Genomic DNA, 19,830 nt, shown 5'->3' with positions numbered 1-19,830 from the left:
TTCTTCAGATCTCCAACTCCCTTTCAACTTTGCTGACTGCAACACATTTCTCTCTTGGGCTGCTTCCAAACCCTGTTATCAGCTCTTTGGCAGGTCTAACATGACTATGGCATCTCTAACATCTTGGAGTTTTCAACACAATTCTGTGCATGGTTGTCTCTGGCCCTCCATATGCCCCAGGGCAGGCTGGCCTCTCAGGGAGATTCTACAACCTCTTTCAGGTATCTTTGACTCTAAAGCCAGGACCAAGGGGCCAAACTGCCAAGTTCTTCTGCATTCTGGAACAGGAATGTGACACCTTATTTATTTATTTATTTATTTCAGTTTCATCCTTGCCAGCTATCTATTTTCTATGGTTTCTTTTTCTTTAATTCATTTTTATTAGTTGGATGCTTAGCTGGATGAGGGGTTGCCCTGAGATCACCACTTTCTATTCCACTTAGCAGTTGGATTTTTTTTTTTTTTTAATTTTTATTTCCTTGAAAACTGGACTTATCTCTGTTATACCCTCTGGTGTTCCTTTTCTCCTCAAACTTTACCTTTTTTTTTTTTTAATTTGTTTCTCCTTTTCATTATTAGTCTGCATAAAAGTAGACACTAAAAAGCAGAGGACACAATAAATACTAGGCTGTTTCGAAATCTCCTCTGCCAACGCCATTAATCCGAAACTCTTTAATTTAGCTTCATGAGGATATTTTGGACAAGGGCAGAAAGCTGCCACATTTGTTGCCAAAATTGTACAAGAAAAGTCTCTAAGCCACTTAACTGATATTTTTTTTCCTCTGAATGCTCTTGAACTGGGTCATTATAATCTTCATTGCTCTCAGAACCACTTTCTTCCATGTTCTTATTAGTGTGGGCCATTTAGCTCTGCTTAAAGCATTCAAGTGCTCTTCTAGTGCAAAGTACCTTATCTATAAACACAACCTGCTCAGTCCTTTCAGTTTGGCTTAGATGTGTATATGACTTTATGGCTGACCACTTTCTATTTGATATCCAGCTAGAAATGCATCTCTCTGGGAAAGACTTCATTTCTCACAGCATTACTTAGTTCTTTCTGTATGGATAAGGGCCAGTGAGCTTTCCCCTTTTAATGCTATAGGTGTTGTTGCTGTTGTTGTTGTTGTTGTTGTTGTTGTTGTTGTTGTAGTTATTCAGTTCATTTTTAGGTGCCACGAAGTATCATGAATGTAGCATTGCTTCCATTTCTAGAAGACTATCTCACAGCAAGTTTTCTGATCTTCTGGTTCTTAGAATTTTTTCACCCTCTTGTTTGTCATTCTCCTTAGCTTTAGATATAGGAGTTTTGCTGTAGATGTATAAACTGAGGAATTCCACAATCAGTTGTACTCTACATTTTGACTAGTGGTGTAATTAAATATATTTAAATAAAGATATATTTAGATAAAGGTATCCAGTATCCCACTTGGACTGACAATGCCCTTCCCCCATACAAGAACTATAGGGTATATAACAACAGCAAAAAACCGTAAGAATCCCTTTTGAGTTGTCGGTGTCCAGAATCTAAGAGACTGCTAAAACAATATTGGCTGATACTATTTCCCTTTGTTGCCTCCCAGAGGTGGAAGATGAGGCCCTATTGCTAAAGACACTGTCTGCTTTGGAGGAACCAAGCTAAATCTTATTTGAAAACCTCCTCTCTGAGGCTTATATTTCATAGTATTTGAAGTTGTTATAAAACTTTTGAAAAGAGAGACGTACTTAATCATCTTACCTTGCTATAATGACTATCTACAAAGAAGACAAGAATGATACAATTAGATTTCAATTGTGGCATGCATGTTTTAGCAAGAACCAAAAGCTCTTTAATTGGACTTAAAACCCACTCAACAACAGTGAATACCTGGAGCTGGAAGCATAGCTAGGTGCCCAGAACTAATAAAGTCATGGATCTTGGCGAACCTACTACCACCATGTTATTAAACCAGCATAATTCCTAACTGCATGCTAAATATGTATCTTCACACCTACAGATTTGTATATTCTCACAACTCATCAAAGAAACCTCTCTTTTTAAAGGACAAACCATTGCAGATTTACATTTTTGACCAACTGTGAAAGTGTTATCAAGATGATGGAACATTCCAGGTTCCAACCAGTAGTGTATCTGGTTATAGTTTCTTCCAATCCTCATTTCCCTTTGACTGTTTATATGGTTTTATTTGTTTGTTTGAGATAGTGTCCCCTGTAGGTCAAACTAGCGTGGACACATTGACAAAAGAGAAAGAAAAATAAACATTCCTACTACCAGTCAGATTTCTAATTTGTTACAATAAAAGGCTGCACTTGCTAGAAAAATGTTTTATTGGTTTATAGGCACACACAAAGAAAAAGAAGAGAAGAAAGGATGGAAAGAAGAAAGGAAGAGAGAGAGATTTATAACACTTATTTCAGGAAATAACTAGCTTTAAAGTTCCAGTTCATCTGCCTCAGTCTCTCAGTACTAAAATTAGACAGCTGTTTCAACACCTGTTTTGGTGTTTGTTTGTTTGTTTGTTTGTTGTTTGTTTGTTTTGTTGATAGAATAGTACAGAGCAGGACACATTTCCTCATTATAGTTTCACTGTGCACTTTTCTTTTCCTTCTTTCTTCACCCCAACCTTTGGATTTTATTTATTTATTTTTTCTTTTTTTCTTTTGTTTTTAAACTGTGTACTTTTCTAATCAGCAAGGATGCTGCTCATTATTTGCCATAGGTTCTGTGTTCTGTGTTTTCTTGACTTTCTCTTTTGAGTTCCATTAGTGTTACTGCGGTCTAATAGAATGGGGGCATTTCCTTTTCCCTAGTTTCTTTAGAAGAATTTGAGGAAAATAATGTTAGTTTACTTTAAATGTTTGGTACAACTTACCAGTGATACTATATAATCCTCGAATTTTATTTACTGAGTATTTTTATTTTTGATTCAATCTTTTATATCATTATATTGCTATAAATATTTCCTACTTCTGTTTGGGTTTGCAATGATTGTATATATTTTTATTATTCATTTAATGTGTAACTCCATTTCTTTTTATTTATTTATTTATTTATTTATTTATTTATTTATTTACTCACTTTGCATCCTGGTTGCAGCCCTGCCCTCCTCTCCTCCTAATCCTTCCCTCACAAATACATTAAACACTCCGCTTCGCCTCAGAGAAGGGAAACCTTCCTTTAGGTACTTCTTTCCACCCTGGAACATCAAGTCCCAGCAGAGCTAAGTGCATCTTCTCCCACTGAGTCCCTAACAGGCAGTCCAGCTAGAGGAAAGGTAGGCAATAAAGTTAACTGCATCTTAAAAGGTACTATTTATCACAGTTTGGTTACAGCATCTTTCATAGACACAGTCAGTAGTAACTAATCTACTGTTTTGTGCTATAATACTTGCATCTCTTTTCCCCTCTTGGTTTACCAAAAAGTTTTTCAGTCTTTTTTTTTTTTTTCAGAATAAAGACTTTCAGGTCTGTTGACCTCTGTCTTGCTATTCTTCCCTAGTTTGTAACTACACTAACCTGTGCCTTTTCTTCTCGTTTCCTCCTGATTACATTTAGTTGGCTAATCTTCCCCCCTCCCCAATTTGGCAGTTTTATAATTGTTTTCAGTTTTTGATTGAGAATTTTTGAAAATGTGTACTTTCATGATTGTATAATTTCCTCTTAGTACTTTTATAAAGCTTGCCATAATTTGTTATGATGTATCTTAATTAATTGTTCTAAAATATTCTGTAATTTCTATTTTGCTCCTTCTTACAATGGTTCATTTTCAAATGAGTTATTTAATTTCTATTTTTTTGATTTTCTAGTTTTCATTCTAATTTATATATTGGGAAATATAAATTATCCTATAGCAATCTATATAATTTGAATCACATTAAACTCATTAAGACTTGTTTAAAATACTGTCTACCTGGGGAATGTTTTATTTAGGTTATTAAAATCATGCACTCTGTAGTAGAGTAGTGCATCTTATATGTCCATTATGGTTTTATTTATAGTTTATTCAAATCTGGCATTTCCTTAACTATCTTACATCTGTCATACCAATTACTGAAAATAGGATGCTCAGGATTAAACGATTATTTGATTGCTGTGAATATCATCTTTCAATTATGTCAAATTTGCTTCACATATTTTAGGTCTCCTCTATAACAATATGTATGTTTAAAACTTTTGTGTCGTCTTTCTGTTTCAAAACCTCATCAAAATATAACTTCCATTTTGTACATTTAGATTTTTACTATTACAAGATACTTCATTTAAAATGAATATAGTCAGTGTAGCTCTTTGGGTTAATGTCTGAGTGAAATAATTTTACTTTCAATCTCTGCATATTTACATTAAATTGAGTCCATTGTAGAAGGCAATCAAATATAAAATGGATTCTTTTAATTTAGCCTGTGGTCTCTGTTTCAGAGAAAAGAGATTGGATCATTTAATTTTAACATAGCCAAGAACAATGAATTGGGTTCTCCTATATAGAATTTGCTATTTTACTCCTGAGCACTCCAGAAGATTCCATACCTACAATAGAGACTTTACAGCCCATGTTTATTGCCACTTTATTTGCTATTGCAGGAAATTAGAATAAACTCAGATGTTTATCACCAACTGAAATGACAATAAAAACACATGCAAATATCCAAGTGTGCATACACACAATGCAGGTCTAAAGCAAAAGGAACAAAAAAAATATTCAGGAAATAATGAGGGAGCCTAGAACATATAATATTAAGGGAGGTCACAGAAATGGAGAAAGAAAAAATATGAATGTTTTCCCTTATATAAGGAATCTAGCCAACAATATATGCATCAATATATGCATATATATAAATACATGTACATATATGTAGGATCAAGGTAACATGCAGAAATATAAAAAAGGCTAAATATTAGGGGATGAGGAAACAATTTAAGCAGCTAATACCCCTGAGTTATGAAAGAGGACATAAATGTAATTGTTTGTATATCTCTAACTCAGTTGTGGAATTTTTAGGTTTGTTGGTACATGAATGTATAAAAACAACATTGACAGTGAAAGTGTAAAATACCCATGACTTCAGAATCACAGTTGAGTTCATTAAAATGGCTAGATTTGGGGTTTGATTACTTTTTGTGTGTGAAATTTTTATTTCTGTTTTTAATAGTACAGAGTATTACAAAAAAAACCCTTATGACAGAGACCAGTTAACAGTCTGTCATTTTAGAGGCTGTGATAATATGTGTGTGTGTGTGTGTGTGTGTGTGTGTGTGTGTGTGTGTGTGTGTAATACACATATGTATATGTATGTATGTATATATATATATATATATGTATATATATATATACATATATATATGCTATGTATTCACTTACAATTACTATATTTTCAGTAACTAGGTGATAAATGTTTGTTAGTTAAATATATAATAGACATATTTAAAATAATAATTAAATCACATGAATTAATGTACAATTTAATAAAATGAATCAGTTTGCATGCTGTCATAACAGGTGAATTGGTGCCCTGCTATGTCTGGAAGATATTGTTTCTATGTTCTTATCTACCACTTGTCGCTCTTCGTATCTTTCTCACCCACTTCCACAATGATCCCTGAGCCTTGAAAGAAGCAGTCGTAAAACAGGTATTTTATTTATGTCTGAGAATTCCAGTCATTTATTCTTTCTTCTTTGGCTAGATATGGATGTCTGTGTTAATCACCATCTACTTCAAATAGAAGTATATGTCATGGGGGTTGAGAGATGTGCCAACCTATTGGCATATTAAGAATTCATTAGGAGGTAGTAGTAGTCATTATTTTATCTTGTATTTTATTGGGCAGCTATTTATTTTCAATACTAAACACTGATCTGTAAAAAGATTTATGTCAAATCATAAGTATTATAATAATTAATAAGTTACTATAAAAAAACCAGTGATCAGAATTAGTGATCATTTTAGGTTGAGACAGATGAAGGATTTAAGGGCTGTTAGTTACATGAACAATCTAGTGGAATATAACAAATTCAATTAAAATTAATTGGTAGGATGGTAAAAACTATTTTTTCACCTGAAATAATCATTTTATCAGAAAGAGATGCATTTAAAACATAAATATGTATAAGGCCCTCTTTTACTTACATTATCACTAAATTGAATTATTGAATTACCTCTTTGGAGTAATAAGTATTATATTCACTTTACAGTGAATAAATTGAGTTTTAAGGTATTCATTCACTATGAATGATCATAGTGTGAAGCATTTTTATATGTATATGAAAGTAATATATGAGTATGAAGTCAATATTTTAAAATATTTAATGTGTTCTTATATGGATTTCCTGAAACAAATGTTTTAAAATTGATATTTTCAAAAAAGTAGGGAGGTAAAATCAACATGGAGAAATTGAAGTTCTCCTAGTAAATAATCTGGGTTTAGTTAATTAGAGACTAGAAGCTGAATGTGGTGGCTCGCAGCAATAACAGCACTTAGGAAGCTAAAGCAAGAGCATCCTAATGGATATCATGAGTTGTGAAATAGTCTGGGCTATTGTATAAGACCATATTTCAAACTAAAAGATAAAAAATCTAAAATATTTCTACATTAATGTTTAATTATTATTTTTCTTGACTTTCCAGGCCTTTACAAAGATTAAAGGTAAATTGTCAACTTTAAGTCATGAGCAGCCTACTCATTAAACTTTATTAGCAGTATAATTTAAAAACCAATCTAGACTTTATTATTTGACTTGTAATAATACAACTGTCATGTTTTAAAGTTTTAAAAAGAATTGAAATACGAAGTTGAAAAGATAAAATAACTTAAAAATCTGTTAATTAGGTACAGAAAAAAATGTTATAAGCACTGAAAAATGTTTGAATCAGTTATGGTGACTCATGTAAGCAGGTGCAACAGGAAACCATCGAAGACAGCAACACCATGGGGAGAACTGTTTATTAAAAACTGCCAGGCTGCCTTAAAGCTGTTCCATCCTTTAAGCAGTTGACATGGGAGTTTCTTTGGACACAAGACACACTAAAATTTCTGGCTTACAGCTTTCAATCTGACATTAAGAACTTCAGGTTTCTGATTCCTAGCAAAATCTGGCTCAGGTAGGGGTGGAGTCATGGCCATCATCACTGCCACTTTGGTGCCCTCTTGGCAACCTAACAGAACATAAACAGCATCTAGAGTTCATAGCCACTCTGGACTACATAGTAAATTATAGGTTACCATGGACTACATAAAAGCATTAAAAAAAAAAACCATTTGGCATAATCTAACATCCCTTCCTAATTCAAAAATTTTGGAAGTAGTCCAGTACTTTTGAGCATTGAATTGTAAGTCTTCTAACTATACATTTCCTTAACTGGAACCTATTAAAATATTAAGCAGATTATTATACATTAATTTGACTATATTTCATGAACAGGTTATTTTATATGTCATTAAATGAGAAGAAACAAGATGAGGTCTGTGAAATAAAGTGAAATCATTACTTGTACTTATCATTTTACATTGAGGAGTTTCTATTAGCCTTACAATAAAGGCCAGGAAAAGTTAGCCAGATGATGGAGTAAGGACCTTACAAGTCAACAAATATATAAAAAACATAGACTGAAGAAATCGAAGGAGACCGCAGAAGATGGAAAATCTCCCATGCTCATTCATTGGTAGGACAAACAGTGGAAATGACCATCTTACAAAAGTAATCTACAGATTCTATGCAATCCCCATCAAAATTCCAATACAATTTTTCAGAAACATAGAAATAGTAATTCATAATTTCATACAGAAAAACAAAAAACCTAGGATAGCCAAAACAATTCTCAACAATTAAAGAACTTCTGGGGGAATTACTATTCCTGACCTCAAGTTTTACAACAGAACAATAGTGATAAATACTGTATGATATTGGTACAGACAGAGAGGTGGGTCAGTGGAATAGAGTCGAAGACCTAGAAATAAACCCACACATCTATGGACACTTGACCTTGACAAAGAAGCCAAAAACATACAGTGGAAAAAAGAAAGCATCTTCAACAAATAGTCCTGGTCTAACTCATGGTCTGCATGTAGAAGACTGAAAATAAATCCCTATTTATCACCTTGCACAAAGCTCAAGTACAAGTGAATCAAGGACCTCAACATAAAACCAGATACACTGAATCTAATGGAAAATAAAGTGTGAAAGAGCCTAGAACTCATTGACACAGAAGAGAATTTCCTGAAGAGATCCCTGATGGCTCAGGCTCTAAGATTAACAATTAACAAATGTGACCCTGTAAAACGGAAAAGCTTCTGTAAGTCAAAGGGCATTGTCAGGAGGTCAAAATAGCAGCCTCCAGATTTGGAAAAGAACTTCATGAACCCTACATCTGATAAAGGGCTAGTATCCAAAACATGTAAAGAACTCAAGAAGTTAACCTCCACAAAACCAAATCATCCAACTAAAAAAATGGGGCACAGAATTAAACAGAATTCTCAACAGAGGAATCTTGAATGGCACAGAAGCACTTAAAGAAGTGTTCAATATCCTTAGTAATCAGGGAAATGCAAATCAAAACAACCCCGAGATTCCATCTTACACCAGTCACAACGGCTCAGTTCAAAAACTCAAGTAATAGTGCACACTGGCAAGGATGTATAGAACTAGGATCACTTCTTCACTGCTGGTGGCATTGCAAATTTGTACAACCACTCTGGAAATTTATTTGGCACTTCTTCAGAAAATTGGGAATAATTATACCTTAAGACCCAGCTATACTGTTCCTGAGAATATACCCAAAAGATGATCCTCCATAGTACCAGGACACCTGTTCCCCTATGTTCATAGTATCCTTATTCACAAGAAGCAGAAGCTGGACACAACCCAGACATCCCTCAATCAAAGAATGGATACAGAGAATGTGCTTCATTTACACAAAGGAATACTGTTCCGTTACTGAAAATGGCAATATCATGAATTCTGGACACAGATGGGTGGAATGAAAAAATATAATCCAGAGTTAGGTAAACCAGACCCAAAATGACATGCATGGTATGTACTCACTGATAAGCAGGTATAAGCCAAAAAGTACAGAGAATACCCATGATACAACCCGTAGACCACAAGCAGAAAATAAGAAGGCCCAAGTAAGGATGCTTTATTCCCACTTAGAAGGGGGAACAAAATAATCATGGGGTAGAGGGAGAGAGGAACCTGGGAAGGAGAGGGGAGGGAAGAGAAAATGGGGCAGGATGAGGTACGGAGGAGACAGGAGAGAGGCACAGAGGGCCAGAAGAATGAATGGAAATATGTAGCTTCTGGGGGAGGGGAATCATGTACCCTCTAGAAAGTCCCAGAGCCCTGGGATGTGAAACACTCCCAGGACTCAATGGGGGTTACCTTAGCTGAAATGCCTAACAGTGGGAAAAGCAAACCTAAAGAGATAACCTCCAGTAGACATACAGGGCCCCAAGTGGAAAGACAGTTTACCAGTGCACTGTCAAAATTTCTGACCCAGAATTATTCTTGTCTAAAAGAAATGCAGGGACAAAAATGGAGCAGAGACTGAAGGAATAGCTTCCAGTGACTGACCCAACTTAGGATCAACCTCATGGGTTGGCAATAAAACTTTATACTATTACTGATGCTATGTTGTGCTTGCAGACAGGAGCCTGGCATGGCTGTCCTCTGAGAAGCTCTGTCAGCAGCTGACTGAGGCAGATGCAGATACTTACAGCCAACCATTGGACTGATGCCAGTGACACCTATAGAAGAGTTAGGGGAAAGATTGAAGGAGGTGAAGGTGATGGTCATCCCATAGGATGAACAACTGTCAACTAACCCTGACACCTCAATGCTCCTAGACACTAAGCCACCAAGCAAAGAGACTGGTTTGCCACAGGTTGGTTTGTCACCCCTGGCACATATGTAGCACAGGACTGCCTTGTCTGGCCTCAGTTTCAGAGGATGTGCCTAATCCTAAAGAGACTTGAGGCCCCAAGGATGGGGGATGTTCAGGAGGGTATGGGGTCCCCTTTCAGAGGTAAAGGGGAGGAGAAGTGGGATGAAGAACTGTGGGAAGGGTGACCAGGAGGGGGCAATATCTGAAATGTAAATAAATAATTATTTAAAAAATACAGGCTTAAAAGTATAATTATATTTAATATTAATCTACTTTTTTCAAATCTGTGGAAAGAAATTAATATGTCAATAATATTTCTTTTGCTAAAATACAGAAAGTTTAAAAATTGTGGAACCCCAAGGGACCATCATCACCTCTCTAGTTGTATGCACCCTGACTTGATGCCAATATAAAATGTCCTCTAGTCCATTCATATAAGCTATGTACTCAATAACTTCACCCCTTTTCTTCTGGAGGGGAATATCTTACCTTTCTTCAATTTCATTTACAATTTCTTCCTTTGTTTTTCTTCTAAAAAAGAATTTAAAAGTACAGATCTCCCAGGGATATACACTAAACACAGAATAACAAAATAAAATAAGATGGAGCACAGACTTCCATATCATGACAGGTCATAGTAATATAGTAGGAGGAAAAGGGTCTCAATCTCTCACACACCCTGCTTCCATTGTTGGGAGTCTCACAAGAAGACCAAGCTACAGAGTGCTAAGTTAGATAAGTTATAGGCAGAGAACCTACCTCAGACCCACACAGGGTCCCTGTTTGTTCTGTCAGTTTCTGTGAGCCTTGGTGAGCCATGCTTAGTTGATTCTGTGAGATCTATTTTCAAGGTATCCTCTATGCTTTTGACTCCTACCACCCTTCCTCCCTCTCTTATCCCAGGTTCCTCTGGCTCTGCCTAGATAGAGTCTGTTGTGGGTCTCTGTATCTGCCCCTACCATCTGCTGGATGATGCTTGTTTGATGACACTTGTACTAGGCACTGAGGATTAGGCACTGATCTATGAGTATAGCACAATATCCTTTTGAATCACTTCAGTGTCTTTTTGTTCATTTGTTTGCTTGGTTTTTTGTTTGTTTTTGTTTTGGTTTTACCAGTGATGTTTGGTTCTGTCCTAGGACTTTGGGATGTCCTGTCTCTGGTTTCTAGCAATCCAGTCAGTGTCAAGCATGAGCTACCTCTTGTGATGTGGGTCTCAAGTTGGAACAGTCACTGGTTGCCTACTCCCAGAAATTCTGTGCCACCACTGCCCCAGCAGGACTTGCAGACAGGACAGGTTTTAGGCCAAGGTTCTGTGGCAGTCTCTCACTGCAAAGAGGTTTGCCTGGTAATAGAAGATGGCCAGTTTGGGAACTGTATCCTCCATTACTAAGAGAGTTAACTGGTCACTCTCATAGATTCCAGGGAGTTTCCAAAGCACTGGGCTTCTATATTGTCCACAAATGCTCCCAACTTCTATCTCCCATTACCCACTTTATCTCTCCTGTTACTACCTCCACTCACACCCAGTCCATGCACAAAAGCCATTCTTCTTTACTATTTCAGGGAAATCAATGAGTCTCACCTTAAGCTCCCCTTGTAATTTAGACTCTCTGGGTTTATGGGTTGTAGCACGATTGTTCTTTACTTAATATCTAATCTCCAGTTATTTTTAAAAATATTTTTATTAGGTATTTTCTTCATTTACATTTCAAATGCTATCCCGAAAGTCCCCTATACCCTCCCCCTGCCCTGCTACCCAACACACCCACTCCTGCTTCCTAGCCCAGGAGAAAGTGGGGAAAGCCTAGATGATATAGGAACAGGGGGAAAATTCCTGAACAGAACAGCAATGGCTTATGCTGTAAGATTGAGAATCTACAAATGGGGCCTCATAAAATTGCAAAGCTTCTGTAAGGCAAAAGACACTGTCAACAAGACAAAAAAGGTTACCAAAAGATTGGGAAAGGATATTTACCAATCCTAAATCAGATAGGGGACTAATATCCAATATATACAAAGAACTCAAGAAGCTGGACTCCAGAATATCAAATAACCCCATTAAAAAATGGGACACAGAGCTGAACAAAGAATTTTCCCTTAATCATCAGGGAAATGCACATCAAAACAACCCTGGGATTCCACCTCACACCAGTCAGAATGACTAAGATCAAAAATTAAGGTGACAGCAGATGGTGGCAAGGATGTGGAGAAAGAAGAAAACTCCTCCATTGCTGGTGGGATTGCAAACTGGTACAACCGCTCCGGAAATCAGTCTGGTGGTTCCTCAGAAAATTGGACCTAATGTCCAGTTATAAGTGAGCACATACTATGTTCACCTTTCTGCATCTGGGTTACCTCACTCAGGATGATCTTTTCTAGTGCCATCTTTTGCCTACAAATTTCATGATATTATTGTTTTTAAAAGCTGTGTAATGCTCCATTGTTTATATGTCTCAAATTTTCTTTATCCATTGTTTGGGTGAGGGATATCCAGGTTGTTTTAACTTACTAGAAATTACACATAAAGTTTCTATAAACATGGTTGAACAAGTGTCCTTGTGGTATGATGGAGAATTCTTTGGATAAATGCTCAAGAGTGGTATAGCTGGGTCTTGATGTAGATCAATTTCCAATTTTCTGTGAACAGCCATAGTGATTTCCATAGTGACTGTATTAGTTTGTAATAAGCACCAGCAATAGGGGAGTGGTCCCCTTGTTCCACATCCTCACCACCATGAGATGTGATTTGTGTTTCTGTTCTTACCCATTATCACAGGTGTAAAATGGAATCTCAAAGTAGTTTTGATTTGTATCCCGGATCGCTAAGGATAGTGAATATTTCTTCAAGTGTTTCTGAGACATTTGAGATTCCACTGGTGAGAATTCTGTTTAGACTTGTACCCCATTTTAATTGGATTATTTGATAGGATGCATGGGATTACTTCAATCTTCTTCTGTCTGTTGAGGCCTGTTTTGTGACCAAGTTCTTGAGTTATTTATTTATTTTAGATTTTAACCCTTTGTTGGATATGGGGCTGATAATTTTTTTCCCCATTCTGTAGGCTGCCCTGTTTTGTTCTATTGACAGTTTCCATTGCCTTACAGAATCTTCTCAGTTACCTGATGTTCTATTTATTGATTGTTATTCTTGGTGCCTATTCTATCATTGTTCTGTTCAGGAAGTTGTCTCCTGTGCCAGTGAGTTTAAGGTTATTCCATATTGCAGTAATTTCCAACCCCAATAAACCCATATAAAAAACATATAATCCAGTAATTATAACTATAAGCTGTAAGCCTAGATTTACATTCTTTGTGGCTATTGTGAAGAAAGATGTTGTTTTTCTGATTTCTTTCTCATCCTGTTTGTCATTTATATATAGAAGATCTACTGACTTATTTTGAGTTAATCTTATATATGGGTACTTCACTAGCAGTGTTTTTCAGTTGTAGGAATTCTCTTGTAGAATTTTTGGAGATGTAAGCTTAGATATTTTTCAAACCTACTTTTAATTAAGATTCACAAATGCTTTGAACCCCTTCTAGCTAATGTCCAAAGGTAGGAGAGAAAAGATGTTGAATAGGATAAGAGGATGTGGACCTGTTTAGAAGTGGTTCTTTGGGATAACTTCTATCTCTATTTATCAGGATACCAGCAGTGCAGTTAAATAGTGGTAAGATAGCAAAAATGAATCAGCAGCAGCAGTAGCATGATCCTGCAGAAACAGCCAGGCCTCCACCAAATAAGCATTAGTCAGCAGTATTTACCAGAATCTGATAGGAAGCTTGGACAAGTACTTTGCTGTGCCTGTCTTGAAGATCAGCAAAGATGAAGTTACGAGTCTGAAGCATTGCAAAGCATGACTTCACTGTCTGTTGAGTCTTATTTATAATCTCCTTAAACATCATGTGTCCTCCCACAGGTCTTACCTCAGCAAAATGCCATGTGAGTCTGCATCACCTGACATGTTCAGAAACTTCCACTTCAGGAGTCACTTAAGTATGTTATCAAATCTTCTACAAATTGCTCTCCTTTCACCTTTTCCTTTCCAATTTGTACCTCCCTGTCCCCCTTCAGTTGTCTCATTGATCCCACTATAATTTCATTTTGTATCGTGAATAGATTTGGAGAGAGGAGACAGCATTATCTAGCTCCTGATTTCAATAGAATCCCTTTGAGTTTCTATGTAATGTTGACTATATGCTTGCTTTAAATTGCCTTTATTATGTTTAGGTGTGTCCCTTATATTCCTAATCTTTCCTAGAATTTTATCCTGAAGGATTATTGTCAAAGGCTTTTTCAGAAAAAATATCAAATTTTTCTTTTAATTTTTAACATGATGGATTACGTTGACTGATTTTCATATGTTGAACCATCTTTGCATCTCTAGGATAAAGCCTGTTTAATCATGGTAGATGATATCTTTGATGTGATTTTGGATTCAGTTTGTATTTTACTGAGTATTTTTTACATTTATGTTCCTGGAGAACATGGTCTGTAATTCTCTTGCCTTGTTGAATCTTTGTGTGGTTTGCATATCAGAGTGACTGTGGCCTCATAAATTGTAATTAGCAATGATCCTTCTGTTTCATTTTTATAGAATAATTTGAGAAGGATTGCATTGCTCTATCTTTGAAATTCTGGTAGAATTATTCACTAAAATCATCTTTGTTTAGGAGACTTTCAATGGCTGTTTTTACTTCCTTAAGGGATATAGATTTAAATTATCTGATCTTGATTTAAGTTTGGTAAATGGTATCTATCTGGAAATTTTTCCATTTCTTTTAGAGTCTCCAATTTTATGGAGTATAGATTTTTGAAGTATTACCTAATGATTCTTTGGAATTCCTCTGTGTCTATTGTTATGTTGCCTTTTCATTTCTGATTTTGTTAATTTGGATATTCTATCTCTACTTTTTAGTTAGTTGTATAAGGATTGCCTATCTTGTTGATCTCAAATAACTAGCTCTTTGTTTCATTAATTCTTTATATTCTTTATTTATATTTAATTGATTTTTAGCTCTCAGTTTGTTATTTTCCACCATCTAATCCTCTTAGGTGAGCTTAATTCTCTCTGTTCTAGAGCTTTTAAATTTGCTCTTGATTTGATAGTATGATATCTCTCCAATTCCTTTGTGTAGCAACTTAGTATCATCCACTTTCCTCTTATCACTGATTTCACTGTGCCCTATAAGTTTCAGAATGTTATGCATTTATTTTCATTGATTTCTAGAAATTCTTTAATTTCTTTTCATTTGTTAATTTCTTCCTTGATACAATAGACATTCAGTAAAGAGTTATTCAATTTCCATGAGTTTTTAGCTTTTGTATTGTTTCTTTTGTTGTTGAAGTCCAGCTTTAATTTGTGATGGGCAGATGCAGTTATTTGAATTTTCTTGTATCTGTTGAGACTTGCTTTGTAATCAAGTATACGATCATTTTTAGAGAATGTTCTATGAGGTGCTGAGAAGAAGGTGTATTCCTTTATGTTTCAGTTAAATGTTCCATAGATATCTGTTAGAATTTTTGGTCTACAAGCCTGTTAGCTCCAGTATTTCTCTGTTTAGTCTTTGTCTAGATGGTCTATCAATTGATGAAAGTGGATGATAAATGTATCCCATCATCAATGTGTGTGAGGGTACATGTGAGATTTAGGTTTTAATAGTGTTTCTTTTACAAACATGGGTGCCCTTTTGTTTGGGACATAGACATTAAGAATTGAAAGATCATTTTCTCAGATCTTCCCTTTGATGAGTACAAAGTGTCCTTCCCTGTTTCTTTGATTAATTTTCATTAGAAGTTTATTTTGTTAGATATCATAATGATTATACTAGCTTTTATCCTTGGTCCATTTTCTTGGAAAAATATGCAATCCTTTACTTTGAAGTAATATCTATCTTTGATGTTGAAGTGTGTTTCTTATGTGCAGCAAAATGATGGATCGTGTTTTTGTATTCATTCTGTTAGTCTGAGTCTTTTTATTGAGGAATTGAGTCTATTGATATTGTGAAATACCATTGACCAATGATTGTTAATTCCTGTCATTTTAGTGGTGGTAGTGGTGATGGTAGTGGTGGTATGTGAGTGGGGAGGGGTAGTTGGGTGTGTTTTCATTCTTTTGATTTTGCTCCTGTTAGATTTTTTCCTGTTTTAATAGGTATGTTTAACCTTTTTACTTGAATTTTCCTTATAGTATATTCTGTAGAGCAAGGTTAATGGATAGATACTGTTTAAATTTGACATTATCAGGGAATGTCTTATTGTCTCCATCTGTAAAGACTGAAAGTCTTGTTGGGTATACTAGTCTGGGCCAACATCACTGATCTCTTAGAGTCTACAGAGATCTCTCTATGCCCGTCCGGATTTTAGAGACTCAGTTGAAAAGTAAGGTGTAATTCTAGTAGGTCTGCCTTTATATACTACTTTGCCTTTTCCCCCTTGAAGTTTTTAATATTCTTTCTGTGTTCTATGTTTACTCTTTTGATTATTATAAGACTTTCTTTTCTGGTCTAATCTATTTGGTGTTCTGTTAGCTTTTTGTATCTTGTATATCTTTCTTTAGGTTAAGCAATTTTGCTTCTAATATATTGTTAAAAATATTTTTCTGGGTCTTTGAGCTGCAATTATCCTTTTATTCCTATTATTCTTAGGTTTGCCTTTTTCATAGTGTTCCAGATTTCCTGGAGGTTTTGTATAAGAATTTTTTTAGATTTAACATTTTCTTTCACTGATCGATCAATGTCTTCTATTGTGTCTTCTACACCTGAGGTTCTCTCTTCCATCTCCTGTATTCTGCAAGTGATACTTGCTTCTGTAGTAACTGTTTGATTACCTATAATTTCAATCTCCAGTATTCCCTCAGTTTATTGCTTTTATTTTTCATTTTCCTATCTTAAAGCAATTTATTCATTTTCCTCACCCCTTGTTTTCTCTTGGATATCTTTAAGGGATTTACTCATTTCCTTTTTAAGAACCTAATAAAGTTGGTTTTAAGCCCATTTTCTTGTGCTTCAGCTGTTTTAAAATATTAAGGGCTTGTTGTGGTAGAATAGATGGGCTCTGGTGATGGCATATTTCCCTGGCTATTGTTGGTTGTATTTCATCTTTACCTCTAGGTGTCTTGATTTGGTGCAATTACAAGTTGTGGTGTCAATTTTGAGTTTGTCTTTGTTGAATGAGTGTTTTTTTTTTTTTTTTGGTTCTGTTTTTTCCCTTGGTTTCTTTTTCATCTCTGCTCTTCTTGCCTGAGGTACCTATGGTTTTGGTGGTAGAGTAGGCCTCTGATCCTATAGGGTGTCTCTGCTAGGGTTTTAGGTGCCAGCATAGCCTCTGGGATTCTGAGGTTTTGGGTACCAGTTTGGCCTCTGGTAAAGCAGGGGGCTCCTGGTGGAAATGTGGGCTGGAGAATGGTGACCAGGAGATAGAAGACTAATAAGGCAAGGCTGGGTGGGCTCTAAGAAAGTATTGGCAGTCTGGGATTCTGGGTACTAGTATGGCCCCTGGTGAAATTGTAGAACAACATATGGTAATGAGGGTAGAAGGGGCTCTTGAGGAAAGTTTGCCATAGGGTTCTGAGATTCATTGAGGATTTCAGTCCAGTTCTGCCTCAACATGCTTACCTAGGTTTTAGAAGTCCTTTCTAAATAAATGGATACTGCAGTTCTTTCTGTGTACATTAATGTACTGATGTTTCTGGGTTCCTGATGTGCTATCACTTAACCAAATTACCCCATTTCAGTCCTGTCTCAAATAAATAACTTTACTATTTTCTTTTGTATTTGTCAGTGCCCATGCCTTTCATTTATTTAGATTCATGTCGTACACAAGCATTATTTAGAACACTTGTTGGATGATATCATTTTAGTTTTCATTATTAATTTGTTAAGGATGTGCTTTATCCACACATAGTGTAAAAATTCTGATCCTGACCAAATCAGAAATCCTGTTAAAAAAACATACTAAAAGAGCTATGAAAAATTCTAAAAGAACAGTGTTTGATGTTCTTGGATTTTCTGACCAAAATCAGAAATCCTATTAGAAAAAAATTCTTAAAGAACTGTGTTCAATATCCAGACAGCTCTGCTTTCACTAGAAAAAAAATTTTTTTCTAAAAAAGAACTGCAATGCCTGTGTTCCAGGCTTATCTTGAACTCAGGAATTTGCTTACATTTGTATCTGCCTGTCTTTGTACCTTTCTGACAAGCTGGCTCTTAGTGTAGCTGCCTCTGTTCCTTTAGATCTGTTAAGCTCCATATACAATTCATATTTCATCCTTAAATTTTTTGCATAGTTGAGAAATTATGTATTATGAACACATGTTTTTAGATTTCCTTTCCATAGGCTTAAGGACTGCCCTGAAGGTTCCAGTGTTTACCATTTTGCTAAGACATTAGACACAATTTTGCCTCCTAGATTCTTGCTGTATCTGATTAAATAGAAGTCGGTAACTTAAACAGGGAGAGCATTCCTTGAAGGAGGAACATAAAATATGTACATTATTAATCAAACAAGCCTTATACCCATGGCAACCATCAACACTCGTGGAAGCCCATGCCTGTTGGCTCTGTTCCAGAGGCAGGAACCATGTCATTCTGTCCTCATTGAGGTCATGCCATACTCTGCAACTGCCATCATGGTGTCCCTTCAAAGCAATAGAAATCCTAAAACACACTCTCCTACCCTATCCTCAGCCCTGGGTAGTTTGGAAAAAAATGTTGGAGAATGGGCTAAATACTTTAGGTTTGGAATGAGCAAGTTTATTAACTATGAAGCAATTATCAGTAGGAGTAAAAGGAGAAATAGTGGATAGATATAAGTTTATAAAGTGACATGATAAAGTCAGGTGTTTACAACATCCACCAGAGAAACTGAGAAAATATTAAGGCAGCCAGGTGTTATTTTGAGTAGAGAGATATCTAGGTAGAACAGATCTAATTCTCTTTGTGTACTGGTTTTGAGCTTCCCATTTCCACATCAGGCACTGGTATGCCAGGAGACACAATAGTGTCCTTAGTTAGAATAAGTCCACCTTCTAGGTGTTCTCAAGGGCACAGTTTAGTTTTTGAAGCCCTTAGTTGTTCTCTGTTTTCTTTCCTTCATGTCACAGTGTTTCTATACTACTTCAGAACAAGGAGTCTTGGGAGACACTTTAGAAAAATATGCTGAAGTCTAATAAAATGGGGACCTGTCTTGTCATCAGAGTTTGTTTTGAACAAGTACAAAAAACACATGCCAATTCACCAAAAGAATTAATTTACAAAATGCCCTCCACCCCATGCTTTCTCTTCATGGTCAAAGGGCTGGATTTCAACCACTTAATTATGCAGTGTGAACACACTGTTGTATTACTTTGCAGCTTCAAAATGACATGTAGTAGTGAGTATGCTTACTCACAGTTATTTCTACATGTATGTAAATGTTACCACTTATTTATTTATTATTTGTTTGTATGCGTGTGTTTATTCACTTTACATCCCTATCCCAACCAAAATTCCTGCTTCCAGTTCATACTTCATTTAGTTCCCTTAACCACATCCCTTCCTTTTCTCTTTTGAGAATGAGTAGGTCCTCCCTAGGTGCCACCTCACCCTGACACATCAAGCAACTGAAGGACTAGGCACATCTTTTCCCACTGATACAGAAAACAGAATCCACAGGAAGCCTACAGTCAGTGACATCTCTGCTCCAATTTGGGGGGGACCTACATGAGAACCAAGTTGTACCTCTTCCACATGGGTTTAGGGGGCCTATTTCTAGCCTATGTATGCTATTTGGTTCATGGATCAGTCTCTAGAAGCCCTCAAGTATTCAGGTTAGTTGACTCTGTGGGTCTTCTTGGGGAGGCCATATCCTCTTGTCCCTCAATTTTTGTTCCAATTCCTCCACAAGTCTTTCCAATCCCTTTCTAATATTTGGTTGTGGATCTCTAGTTCTGTATCAGGAAAGCTGCTGGGTGAAAAC

This window comes from Mus pahari, chromosome 13 (assembly GCF_900095145.1).
Source record: "Mus pahari chromosome 13, PAHARI_EIJ_v1.1, whole genome shotgun sequence".
Taxonomy (NCBI): Eukaryota; Metazoa; Chordata; class Mammalia; order Rodentia; family Muridae; genus Mus; species Mus pahari.
Note: the sequence above shows the minus strand (reverse complement) of the source record.